The sequence below is a fragment of the Nesoenas mayeri genome (genome assembly GCF_963082525.1).
Source record: "Nesoenas mayeri genome assembly, chromosome: 2".
NCBI classification, from domain to species: Eukaryota; Metazoa; Chordata; class Aves; order Columbiformes; family Columbidae; genus Nesoenas; species Nesoenas mayeri.
In genome coordinates, this window is record NC_137543.1 from 104,211,411 (window position 1) to 104,224,228 (window position 12,818).

A 12,818-nucleotide genomic window follows, 5' to 3' on the forward strand; every position below is an offset into this window, starting at 1 on the left:
CAATGTTTTGCACCTGTCTGAGTTTAGCAGATTTTCATATCCACTTTGTGTTTCTAAAGAACAGGAGGCAAGAGATACAGCACTGATTTTTTATTTTTTTTTTTCCTTTTTAGCCAGATTGACTTCCCATAGTCTTTATCGTAGAAGCTTACTGACAGCATGCTTGCATGATTAAACTTGGAGAGGGAATAAGGAGTTTGCAACCACCACTCCCACAAGCCCACCCTCAACTATATATTTTGATACCTTCCTCTTACTCATTAAAATTTAAATGGCCAATTAAAACCTACTTTTAATTTAAACTTAGTTTTAAAATAATGTTTTAACCAAAGTTTCTGAGAAAAACAACATTTTTTTTTAAATATCACACTTTCTCATGCTCTAGATATATATACAAACAACAACTTTTTCTGTTCAGTTGTTTCAATAAAACCATTAAAGGGGGAGAAAAGTGTAAAAACAACAAAGACAGATAAACCATTTAAGATTGTCAGAGTCTACCATGGAGAAAGTATCTTGCAGCAATTTGCCAAATTAAAAAAGCAAACAAACAAGCAGAAAACAACCAAAAAAACCACAGCCTTACCCAACCTACCAGTTTCCCTGATCTCTTCCTCTGCTCTTCATGTGATCTAGCTTCAGCTGCTCCTTCACTCCAGCTGGCTTCCCAGCATTCTATGCTGCAGAGACACATTTAGCATTTTTCAGGAGTTTCAGCTGTGCTGCTAACTGAATAAACTGCTAAATAGAAATCTCGGATGAATTAATCACAGGAAAATGGGCTAGCCAGCTTATCTATGTACTATGTTTGTTGCTGTTTATACTCTGCTGCTTGCTACCTATTTCAATCACAAAAATACATCCAGTGGTTAATTGGCTTCACATGGCTGCTTAAGGCACATTGAGGATCTGTTACAAGATAAGACGTATGTTGATGGACATATGTATGTTGATAGAATGTATCTATTCTCATTCTGATTTTATTTTCTCATTGCTTCTCTTGCCCAAAATATAAATGAGAAAACAAATGTTAAATTTGCCATGAAAACCTCTTCTATTAGGAAAACAGGTAGTGATAAACTGAAGTTTATTTTACTGCAGTCTGAATGTAATGGTGTTTTCAGCTAACAACTTTGGAAATACCAGCAGTTTATCTTGAAGGAAGTGGTTTAGAAATATCAGGTCTTAGATGAGAACTGTATTGGTCTGAAATGGTATGGTTCACATTAAGGACCATAATTATTGGTGACAGAGAAGAGCAACCAAAATGCACCAGCCCTGCTGAATTGCAAATCAGCTCTGTGGTGGATGGCAGTGAACAGCTGCTAATCACAGCACTGTAGAGCAAGAACCGGCAAGAAGTAGCATGTGCACAAATGTTGGGGTAACCCCTTTTGACAAAGCATTACTTGTGAACCTTTAAAATCTAAGCTGATCAGACAGACCTAATTTCAGGGCTCTATGTGGGTGATCTGAGGTTGTAGGGTGCATCTAGCGCAGACAGGGATGAAGGGCTGATCTTGCTGGGATTTGAACTTGTGGTTCCAGGCTGTCTGGGCATTTCAAGCCTAACCATAAACCATCCTTTCTTGCTGCATTAATAATTGCACTATGAATAGAGAATTGGAGCTACCAGTTCAATATTGAAGAATAACAGTCTGTCAGTATATGGGGAAAGTTGCTAGGTTTAAATTATGTGCCCCTAAGGAACTGAAAGAGAGCTTGAGAAATGGAGGCACTTTACAATCACATGGACTGCACAAGTAAACATCCTGGAAATAAATAGTCTGTCCAGGATAAGATATTTATTTCCTAAACTCCCAGGGGAAGTTCCTGCAGGAATATTTTGAGAACTAAACAAAAACTATTTTTGAGATATTTGTGGCTGGGCCAAAAAAAAAGAAAAAAATCTCAGTCCTTTATAAACATAGAAGAGGCTAGACCAACCCTTACCTCATTTTGAATATTAGTAGTTAGTTTTCAAACTAGTGGGCTTGTGGCTTGGTGAGCAAACCGACCAGGTCAGTCATACTGTAGCACCTTGCAAAGCTCAGCAAGCCAGTTCCTTATATAGCACTGGGTGAAGAGTGATGTCCTGACGTGGTGTTGCAATATTTGCACTGTCCTGCTGTGTCAGTGGGACACAATATCGCCTCTCGCAGTGAGGCAGTGATGCAAAAAACGCTGCACAGCATGAACATGCATAAGAGGCTTTCTGGTGAGTCTGAGCAAAATTTACGTCATTTCACTGGACCCCTTCAAAAACTCCTGGCCTTGTCTTCCAGCCTGTGTCTTGCCCGCCTTGCCATACTTGCCCTCACTTTACAGTGTATCGTTTTTGTGGCATCTCACAGTCCACCAGTGCTGTCTGTAACTGCATCATCTTTATGCCTACCATCCGTGGCCTTTTCCTGCAAACCTCTTCAAAAATAATCTTCCCTTATCCTGCAAAGCCATTACTTGCCATTTCCTCTAGTTCCTTACCAAATGTTCTCAAGATATAAATTAGGAGATTTGGAAGTTGGTCTCACTGTGAGCCATGGTTTCTCTTGTGTTCTACAGACTTAACTTTTTTATGAAGTGGTAGCAGGATGTTACAGAGAACGGGAAGAATGTAACTATGCAGAGATCAGACAGAAAAGAGTCCAAAATTAATGTAAGCATGCAGAGCTCAGCAGACCAGCTGCAGTGATGATATTATCTTGACCTTGGTGTGTCTGTAGTCTGGACATGAAACACCCAAGCTCTGGCATGAGTAGCACCTTGAAGGCTTCTTGCATCTTTCGAAGAATGACACATAGTATGTCCTGCACTCAGGCCTATTCATTATGAACCATTCCTTCACTAAAATTATAATCCTTGGTACAACCATCTTCCTCCTCAGCATTATTAGAGCAAGAACTCCATAGGTCTAGATCCATCTGTTTGGTCTACGTTTACGTATCTTCCACTTTTTTTGCTGTATGATGCAAAATGACACACAATTCTAGCAATATTATTATGCGCTTCCATATATATTATATCAAACCTCCCACTGCCTTATATTTATGACTTGAAGAATACTTTTGTTGATCTCATTTTAGGAGATAACTTCATCTCCCTTTCTAAATTTGTTCCAAAATTACAAAACCCACATAGGAAATGATTTAAATGTTTTTACTGCATCCCCTTGTGGGAAATTAATTCTTAATACTTTTACTTCCAAAACCAACAAAAGTGAGGACAACAGAAACAGCACAGTGTTTTGTTCAAATTTCAGCCTTTTCATTCCAATTCAAATACACAAATTCACTTCAGAGACATGAGAGTTTGAGGAGGCCTCATGTGGAAGAGGACAAAACTGGAATGAATTTTCAGTTTACCAAGGAATAACATACATACAGGAACACAAAGAGATACTTTTTCTCTTAGTGTTCTAGTCTAGACTGAGAGAATGCTTCTCCAATTGCTGCTCTAGTATTCATTTCTTCATTTCTCACACTGACAATGCTGCCAAACAGTTTTCCTGAAGGGAACTAGGATGCTGAACCAGCCCTTAGCTCATATGCTTCCCTGCCATATTATATTGAATTGGATATGTAATTGTAGTTTGTGAAGTCACAAATCTTGCAAAAGTGTCCAAGCAATTAGGAGCCAGGTGCAGCCTTTCTTGGGCAGAACAGTATCAGGCCTTTTCCCTACTCTTGCAACTAGTCTGATGTTTTTTGGTGCAGAGGGTGATTCCACAAAGAAGTACACAATAGGCAGTAGGAGCTGGTAAGTGGAGCTCAGCCCTCTACTCTGTCTACCCATGGTAGGATGACCTATGTTTGGAGAATTAGAAGGAAGAAGGAAGAGTCAGAAGATGATTATATGTAGTGGTGGGGAGTAAAAGGAGGGTAAAAAGAAGAAATGAACAGGGGCACACGAGGTGAAAATGCTTTCCTGAAGTTAGAGCCATGTGGAAAGAATAAATGAGAAGAAAGATTAAAGGAATAGGCAAGACAAAGGAAAAATAAAAAATAAGGGAAATTAAACTGTATTTTCTAAATTATTTATTAATAGAAGACTTGGGCCCTGATTATGAGTTATTTATGGATGAAGCTCCATTAAGATGCAAATCTGAGTCAAGTTCCCACAACCTATTCTTCATGTATCTGAGTTTTGTGTACAGGCAAGTCAAACAGGCATGGTCTAAGATTGGTGATCAGGCTGAACTCCTGGGTAAAAACATGAGTGGAACATCTCCTTTGTTGACATGAAGGCTGAAACCTGCAGGGAGCCTCATCATGAAATAACCTTTGCAGATGTAGTGCCTCCCTTGCTCTTTCCAGCATTATGGCAGAGTGGGTCATGCAAAAGGAGCAGAGCCTCTGTCCCAGTCAATCACAAGCTCTCTGGGCAGCCACAGACATTGACATGGAAACAGTCCACCACTTCCTGTGGACTTGGCCTCTTTAGGTACATAAAGCTGGAAAGAGGAAACTGGTGGGACTTTTCAAAAGCACCTCAAGCACTTTATTTCCACTTATTTCAGTGGGAATTACATGCCTGAGCACTATTGAAAATCCCAAGATTCATGATAGGGTATGCAGTGAAGGCAGTAATTTTGTATATGTGTTTAGAAGACACGAATAGGATAGATTTTTGTTTCAGTTGGAAGGGACCTACAAGGACCATTGAGTCCAACAGCCTGGTGACTTCAGGGCTGACCAAAAGTTCAAGCATGGTATAAAGGGCATTTTCCAAAAGCCTCTTAAACACCAACAGGCTTGGGTCATCAACCACCTCTCTAGGAAGCCTGTTCCAGGGTTTGACCACCCTCTTGGTAAAAGAAATGCTTTCTAATATCCTGTGTAAACCTCCCCTGGTGCAGCTTTGAGCCACTGCCACACGTCCTGGCACTGTGTACCCAGGAGCAGAGCTCAGCACCTCCTCCTTCACTTCCCCTCCTCAGGAAGCTGGAGAGAGCACCGAGGTCGCCCCTCAGCCTCCTCTTCAAACCAGACAAACCCCAAATCCTTAGCTGCTCCTCAGAGGACATGCCTTTTAGCCCTTTCACTAGCAAAACCCTTACTGAAACCTCCAGAAACCAAGGACTATATGAATTCTTTGTGGTCTGTTAAACAAGCTTTTCAATGCTTAAACAGCACTTACGTACATTTATGAATTTGCTCTCCAGCAACTTTAAAGTTTTTGTCTCATAAGCAGCATAAGAGGAAGGCTTTAGGGAAATCTGAACAGATGGTTTGGGGGTTTCATAACCTATCAGAAAAAAATGGCTGTGTACTGGCAATGCAGCCATTCATAATGTGTATTTCAGGTTACATGTTTACACATTTTGAGTAGTGTACCTCTGCTATGACTGGGTCTGTCCAGCTCGACAACAAATCTGATTTTGCACATTCAAAACCACAATCTTGATATACTAACTGTGTTTCACAGCTGCTCAGAAAGTCAAACCCTTATTTAAATCACCTTCCATATGATTAATTTCAGTGAGAGTTTGAGGAACAATGAGATTTGGCTCTTTGTCTCTGAACCATCACAAATATGCTTAAATGCTTTTAATGTAGATGTTGATGTTACAATATTTTCGGCTAGGTCCACCAATTGCAGGAAATTGGAAGTAGTATTCTAACTGCCATTTTTTTTTTTTTCTGCTTAAACATAACATTAGGACTGAGTAAACAAAAGCCTTAAGGAACACATCTTTATCCATTATAGACAAGTTCAGTGCCACGTCCTCCCTCAGCATGGACCAGCTCTGCCCTAAGATGCAGTGCTTGATGTCTATGTGAGAGGAGGATTAGGTTGTACATATTTAAAGATGCTACTATCTTAAGACCAATTATAAAACCTTAAGACATTAAAATTGTTGCCTCTCTTCGTTAAACAAGGTTATAATACACAAGCAGCGACTCTGAAACCAATGTGGGAATGCCAAATTGAGAAAAGTATCTTTTTTTATCTGGTGGATTAATATTTGATTTTGAAAAGTCTAATTGCCTCAGTAGTAAGAAACTAGGTACACTTTAGTAGCAGTAGGGGTCATTGACCTTGATAAAATCAATGTGCTACCACCTGCCTTTGTAATTACGTCAACGACTCCTCTTCATTATAGGCTTACTCACTTCAGTATTACCAGAGTCCCACAATGTGTTCTACCAGCATGTTGTTTATTCACTGGACAGTGTCCTATACACTTTCTACGTGTTTCTACACACTAGAAGTCAATCCGAGTTAATATTCAACTGGGACCTTTCCTCAGTAACTTGCTGTGTGTTTTCTGATATGACTGCTCCTTTCTAATTATGTTGGCAGTGCTGCTGAGGAACACATAATATTATTGCCAAAGTTCAATAAACATACAGAGTAACTATAGAGTTTGGAGGAAAACAGTCAGTGGTGCTTTCATGACCTTTGGCAACAGTATGAGCACAGTTTGGCTAATGCCAAACATATGTCTAACTTCAAATCTCTCAGCAACAAGAAAATGATGGATTTGCTTTACTTCATTACATCTAACAATAAACAAACAAACAAAAAAGTCATGTTTGTGCAGTGCAGTAGCGTGGTCAGACTGAGTGTAGTACTGTGCAGGAAGTCAGGCCAGATGAATATCAATGGCTCTTTCTTATCATATTAGAATCGCACAGATGACTCCCCAGATAGTCTGAGATGAGGGAATGCTAATGAAGTGATTGGAGTTCCACTGACTTAGTGAAGCAGAGCATTTGTGATAAGGAAGCTCATCTGCTTTGTCTGTGGTGCTGTAGTAATTGACACGTTTCTCTCTATGAAAGCCCTCATTGGCATCTTCAGACTATGCCTAGTAAATGGAAAGGTAAACATTCATAATAATCATGACTACTTCATCACTAGCTCCTTCTACTTCATTGTGAGCTCACTATGGCTAAATCTAATAATAGTGGACAATGTCTGGCTAGAAGTATAGAAATACCATAAGCCTAGGGAGGATCATATTAACATAATAGTAAAAGCCCGTTTATATTCTCTGAGCCTTGAGCCTGAAAACCTATGCAAATTACTGCTGTAACTGATAGCAGAAATTATCTTCACAGGATTGGATGTTTAGGATCAGATAAGGACTCCTAAGAAGCCTGGCTGTACCTCAAGATCTCCATCCTCAAATGATTTCTCCACAGTTCAGTGGGATTTACTGAGAGCCAGAATTGTCACAGGCAATTTCCATAACATGGCTCACTTTCCAACTATGGCTTTCTTTCCATCAGAATGACCCAAATGAGAACATGGTCCATGACTGGTACCTGTATAATTGTTTCCTTCCATTGAACATCATGTTCCACCAGCAGGAACAGTGCATTAGGTGACCCACTGCCCTAGGGAATGGCTGCAGAACTGGTAGGTTTTGATATATATATACTGTGGCAATACATCAATAATGCCTGGATAATGTACACAATGTTCTCATTTTCCATTTGACCCTTCCCACTATCTCAAATCAATAATATCCTCTGGTAACATTTTTTGACAAGAACGCCTGTTCTCTCTGAAATTTCTCATTCAGGTACTGCATTTCTATAGCATAAACCACCCACAACTGGAACTGGTGTTCTTGTAAAAAACTGGTACCAGAGAACATGAGCAACTCACCATTGATACAACCTCATTCTTTAAGCAGAACAAATTCTCTTACTCTGTGATTATGTTGCTCAAGTGCTTCAGCTGTGTAATGGGGCGTGGCAGAAAAATGTTTCCAAGTACCTGACCTGGGTCATTAATCCAGAATATACACTATCTCATTAACAAATGTGTGTGTGTGTGTGCATATTTTATATGCAAGCATAGATAACTCTGTGTGTATATACATTAAATCCTCCAAAACCACACAGGCAGTGTTGCACATTCAGAGAAAGACTTAAAATACCAATGTGGCACAATTAGTCCAATGAAAGATGGAGGCCAGATTTTCAGTTTGTTTATGTCCTTTTGACTTTAGTGGAGCTATTCTGATTGACACTAAGGAAGATCAGCCACAGTATTTCAGAGGCGAAGGAGAAAACTAAAAAATGGCCACATAAGGCCTCAAACACTTCCCACTGGTCTAAGGGCAAACAAAGAATGGTTCCATCCCACTCACTGTCATCAAGATAATTCTGTATAACTCACACTATGCTATCTAACCTGCAAGAGAAACAGCTTGGGAGTCTTAGTCTAGCACTTGGAATAGGAACCTTTGTATCTGAGCCCAGGCTGTTTTCCATCACAAGGGACTCTGCATTTCCAAGTTATCTCAAGGCCTATCTGCAAGGACAGGCTTGACAGACCTGAGCACCTCTGCTTTAACTCTGAACTGGCCAGGTGGGAGTCTGCTGTGATTTGGAAGTGGTACAAACTACTTTGGTTCTGTGCCCAAACTTACAGAGTCTCTCAAGAGACATGTTACCTGATACAACTTTATCACTTTTCAAATAAATGTTAAGTTAACTTATGCAATTTTACACTTAGGTTAGTTCTGTACCTTGCACAATATAAACTGTCTACACAATCTACACCTGGCCCAAGTAGTCAATTATTCCTGGCTTGTGGAAAGGGAGATATGATCTTCTCTTCCCTGTCTTTTGGTCTACGTGGCCAGTATTTTGCCAGTATTTGCACATGTTTACTTTCCACTGCTTGCACAATTAACGGAGAGCTTGGCCCAAGCTGGCTTCCGCTGTAGTCAATGCAGAAAGTCAACAAGACTCACAAGGGAGCTAAATTGTTCCCATAACGTTCTTCAGTTCAAAGCAATTGTGAAAGTACAATTGCAGGATTTCTAGATGCATGTTCATATCCTTAAAACTGAGAAGTTGTAGTTGGACCCTTGGAAAGGCAGCCTGGTATAGAATAATGATTTATTTGATTTACAAAAAAACACCCCAAACCAAAACAACAATCCCAAACAGCTCTTTATTCAAGCAATTTTTTCCTTTATTTTTAATTTTATTTCAGAAATCATAATAGTGCAAACACTCAGTATAAAAGTTGCAATAAGAAATTTACATTCACATTTAACATTTCAGTCCATTCACTTTTTAACATAAAAATAGGACAAATATTGAATTGCTCTTCTCAATTTAACAATTCTGAAAAAGACTGGAAGATACTCTACAATATTCTATTTACATAAAAATAGACCCGTATTATTAATGCAAATCTATCATTAGAAGTTACCCAGTGTTAAGTTATTGTATTGTACTATGTATATACATACATATATATATATATATAGTGTATAGCTATATAGATATAAAAATTGTTTCTAGGTTCAGTGGGCTACAATAGTTGGAAAACTGACATCTTGACTTACTAGTGCATTCCTGAAAGTTAGGACTATTAATTTTATTTACCGTGATACAGTAGGCCTCCTCCTGGTCCCTTTGAAGTCACTGACAACATGCCATTTGACATCAGTGGGAGAGGATCAGATATTAGAAGAAGGCCTGATCTAACAATCCAAAAATAATTGAGGTTAATACTTCCATTAATTTTACAGGGCTGTAAATCAGACTAAAAGATCTTCTGAAACCTCATATGCCAATTAAACAGAGAAAAGGATACATTTGGTTTTCCATTTGAGGAATGGTGTATCTTTACCTGATGCAAATCAGGTTTTTTTTGAAAGTCCAAGCAGAATATTCAAGTTAGTTTGGAAGCAATGGAGAATTTACTGCAAACATGTGCAGGTTAAGCAGGTGATAAATTTCCTCTTGCATGGTCTTCCTACTGGATACTTCAACTCAACCCACCTTATATTATAAACCCCTAAGACTGTCTATTTCCTTGCTCTTATTTTTTAGTAAAAAGTGGCAACCAGACACAGGCAACATGTCTGCCCTTGAAATGGGTTTGCACAAGTTTAGTAAGCTGCTAGGGAACAGAAATTAGGCTACTCCACTCTAGCTTATCTGTGTCTCTTGTTTGGGGACTTGAGCAGAGACTGCCTATCACTGGCAGGGTTAAGCCTCACTGCCCAGCTTGCTGTCAGCGGCTGGTGCCTGCACTCCCACCACAGGGTACATTTATTTGCCCTTTCAGGTTTGCTGTCGCATGTATTCCTCTTAACCAGATTATGTCACAGAATCACAGAATCAAAGCTGTTTCTTTTCCCCAAACACCTATTATATGAAAAAACAGATTTTTGAAAACATATTTTCTTTTTGAAAAATAGGTTGTTTAACGACCGTGTGATGGAGGACCTACAGAGGAGATGGCAAGCTGGTCTGAGTGGACAGTAACAGCCTGCACCAAAATATGATGGCACTGAACAAATGAAGTCAAGTTAAGGGCAGCAGGCATGCTGATTTCTAAGAAGCAGTGTTTTATGAGCTGCAGGTCACATTTTTATGTCCAAACAAGTGTTGAGAGGCAGGTAGGCATGCCTAGCTCCTTTTCCTCTTAGTGCTATGGTATTTATTACATTTAAGTATTTCCAGGGCTCTTAAAATCCTAGGAAAGCTTATAACGGATACTGTGCCATCATGTATAAGCAGACCAATTTTGATTGTAGAACACATGCTCCATGTGTTTTTTTGCTTCCTACTTCAGACTGCTGAACATTTCATTATAAAAAGGAATCACATACATTTTAAAATCTTTTCAAATAACAGATCAAAAAATACTTAATATCTAATTTCCAAGCAGAACCTATGGAAGTGCAAAAATTAACCTGTCAGTGGAGAGTGCAAGGACTACTCAGCAGGATAATATCCAGACAGGTATGAGTTGCAGCACGAGTTTTAGTGGCAGAGTTTATAAGAGGTCAAATTTCAATGAATCTGGTTGAAACTCTGAAATGTGTGTATTACTACTGTTTTCCACCATTTTCCACATTCCATTTCCATATTGTACACATTCTGTGTACAAACAGACAAATCTACACAAAAGCATATAATGGAAAAAGAACCTCCAAGAAAAGGCTTTTAACCTCTGTTGGAATTTAACTGAAAATAATCTCACTGCTCCAGAATTCTCCGTATTGAGTTAAATTATGCCAGAAATGGTAACTACTCTTGGACTCTGTTTTTTACACCAGTAACTCTGCAAGCATTACCTTCATTTTTACAATATCTTGTGACATTTTTCAAAGCTACCTCTGTGTAATAAGCAGCTGCTTGAATGCAGAAATAATACATTTGGTTTGTTGAAATCCAAATTTGTACAGACAATTACACTTGTAAATAGGAGCAAGTTACACCATCACTTCTTTTTTTTCTTCTTAATTGAACGCTAGTAATGTGACTGTAAAAAAGCGAAAATTCTAAGTGAAGAAGCATTTCTACTGTAACAACTTAAAAGTGTAGTTATCATGAAGCAATTTTGTGATGGCACAGGTAATTCATTTGCATCTATATTTCATTGAAAATTCTTGATTTATTGCTTGAATCGCATCTGAAATGTAGGAACAGACAATCTTTTCACCCATGTGCACTAAGGCACAAAAGGCATGAGAAATCACCTAAAAAACTTCAATGTGCCAGCTCAAATTTTTCATAAATGATGCCATCATTGACAAGTCCAGGGTCAGAGCAGCAGGACAGGCACTTGAAAGTAAGACACAATAGTGTGCACGACTGCAGTAATTAAAGCACACCTTAGCCTTGCCCACAAGAACTGCTTAGCTATTTTACCACCAGCAAGCTTATTTACATCTAACAAATCTGGCAGTGCAGTTACAAGCTGTAGGTGTGTTCTGGATGTTTTTAATCAATGTGTTGTGTAAACCTGTTCTGAAGAGGAGGGCAGCCAGCTTTTTAAAAGGAGCTCAAAACTATCTGGATAGATTTTTTGCAGAACACAGCTCACTGTCTGTGCTGAGCTATCTTGTTCTTATACCTGTGTATGGCCCTCCCATAAACACTTGGAACACACCTTGCACCCACATAGCTGTGCTGGTAGTAAACCCAAGTAGTAAAAAGCTTCACAGTGATGCAGCACTTTTTGTTCCCTCAGTTTTATGCAGGTGTAACATGTCAATGCCACAGAAGGCATAAAACAGGGATCCTAATATAAAAAAGCAGATCCTTCAGCATGCAGTAAGGCACGAGCAAAACCAAGTCCTTTCAGCACACAGGCTATGTATATTATTAACCAAAGCTAATTCAAATTTCAAGGTTCTTCCTCATTATGAGAAAATAGGCATTTAAGGTGACAACTCCCAACCATTTCTAAAGATTCCTTCTGAAATTCTGAAAGTAGTTCACAAAGAGATCTTGAACATTCTTGTGAATGTGAACAGACACCAAAACTCAGATATGGATTTGGCTGTGCAGTTACCATAAATATTAGCTTTGTTGCACTAGTAATCTGTTTGAATACTCTGCCAGCTCAGATGCTCAAGACCTGTCCCATGTCACTGAGAGCTTTGCCACTGACTTCAAAAGGAGTACTGGCTCTTCACCTTTTCCTTCCAGCATTTGCTACCTCACAGGATCCTATTCCTTTTGTTATTTTGTACTCCTATTAACTCAGTGCTTTTAAAAAATTATTTTCCTGTTTTTGTCTTTGCACCAATTAGATTATAAGTCAGACCAGGCCACCCAAGCAGTGTGACATTTTGAAGAAAAATTAAAGAGCAACAGGTAGCCCTCCTTATGTGTATTTCTTACCATTTATTTAGATTTACATATTTATTCATTATTTTGATATGGCCTGAAAACTCAGTAAGAGATGGGATTAAAAGGAATGAAGAGCTGAAAGAAGCCTATACAGAGTTCTGGAAAAAGCCAATCATAAACAGAGATGGGGTAGAGAAGCAGAGTCCAGATTGTCATTAGTTACAACAGTTATGCCACACTGACACATAAAACCCA